The sequence below is a fragment of the Sinocyclocheilus anshuiensis genome, unplaced genomic scaffold (genome assembly GCF_001515605.1).
Source record: "Sinocyclocheilus anshuiensis isolate Anshui unplaced genomic scaffold, SAMN03320099.WGS_v1.1 scaffold737, whole genome shotgun sequence".
Classification (NCBI taxonomy): Eukaryota; Metazoa; Chordata; class Actinopteri; order Cypriniformes; family Cyprinidae; genus Sinocyclocheilus; species Sinocyclocheilus anshuiensis.
In genome coordinates, this window is record NW_015540908.1 from 630,005 (window position 1) to 630,986 (window position 982).

Genomic DNA, 982 nt, shown 5'->3' on the forward strand with positions numbered 1-982 from the left:
TTCTCTAAGAATAAAGTTGTGTTGTGGTGATTTCTTTGAACATCTAGTTGACTAATAGAAGTCTATCACATGAACTCATAGAACCCCATCATAAAGGTGGTCAGAATGGGAAACTCTGATGGGCGTGCATGAAATTATTTAAAGTGCTGTATAAATATTTCTATATATATCACTTTATACAGCATATCAGCAAATGTGACAGAATTTCTATAAGTCATCAGACTCTTGATATAGCTCTTTTTACTCTACATATTTTCAGAAATTAGCTTTAGAAAGTCTAAAAACCCAAGTGAGCTAGCCAATGGCAATAGTGACCCAAAAGCTCCCTAAGGTGTTAAAATGAGAAAGTCAAGTCAAGTCAAGTCACCTTTATTTATATAGCGCTTTTAACAATACAGATTGTGTCAAAGCAACTGAACAGCATTAATTAGGAAAATAGTGTCAATAATGCAAAATGACAATAGTAAACACAAATTTTTCAGTTAAAGACAGTTCATCATTGAATTCAGTGATTTCAACATCCAGCTCAGTTTAAATAGTATCTTTGCAATCAAGTCAACGGTATCGCTGGAAATGAAGTGTCCCCAACTAAGCAAGCCAGAGGCGACAGCGGCAAGGAACCGGTTTTGGGACGTGACCTAAAGACAATGATGAGTTAATAATATTAAAAAGAAAGCCTGAATCTTCTTCTTCTTCCTCTGGTTCATGTGCATTAAGTAAAACACAAACAAACATAAATAAGCTTGCTAAATAATCCACCCACAAAATGTTATAATTATAGGTAGGCTAGCTACCTAATTATACCTTGTATAAACTTATTTTAGGACAGTTTGTATTCTTTCATACTACTATTTCAGCACACATAAGTTGTTATGTATAATGAGAACATTTGGTTTAATACTTTTTTCTTATTATACTGTTGAAAAAACCAGCATATGCTGGTTAGGTATGTTTTGAAGCTGGGATGCTGGTTTGAGCTGGT